At 34.0% G+C, this 406-nt stretch overlaps 1 protein-coding gene across 1 annotated transcript in view; it reads right to left on the bottom strand.

Moving 5' to 3' along the window:
* Positions 1 to 406, bottom strand: part of LOC119582141 (PHD and RING finger domain-containing protein 1-like) — a gene marked incomplete at its 3' end in the record, with an annotated part of 5,908 nt that overhangs the window by 3,418 nt on the left and 2,084 nt on the right.

Genomic DNA, 406 nt, shown 5'->3' with positions numbered 1-406 from the left:
GAACATCAACCTAATCCAACACCTAACCCAAACATCCGATACAAGAACTTGACATGCTATACCCATTCTTCCCCAAATAATAAATTGAAGAATCATTTCAGGACATTAATAAGTCTTCAAAGTTTGGGGGAACTATCATGACAACAGGGAATTATGTAAGGGTTCAATAACTCTTAGTACAATATCCAACTGTTATTTTCATTCCAAAGTGCATTCACAGGGATATGCAAACTACCTAATGATAGATATAATGAGTTCCAAAAGTTGAGGAATTCTCAGTGTGTATTCCGAGCCTAAAAATCTATATCTAAACAAAACAGCATTCCCCTAATTAAAAGGAAATATATCAAAAGTATGTGTAATACATCTACGTACACGATAGGATATAGGAATAGAACAAAAACCC

Source organism: Penaeus monodon, chromosome 15, assembly GCF_015228065.2.
Source record: "Penaeus monodon isolate SGIC_2016 chromosome 15, NSTDA_Pmon_1, whole genome shotgun sequence".
Lineage (NCBI taxonomy): Eukaryota > Metazoa > Arthropoda > Malacostraca > Decapoda > Penaeidae > Penaeus > Penaeus monodon.
Note: the sequence above shows the minus strand (reverse complement) of the source record. Positions and strands in the feature narration are given on the sequence as shown.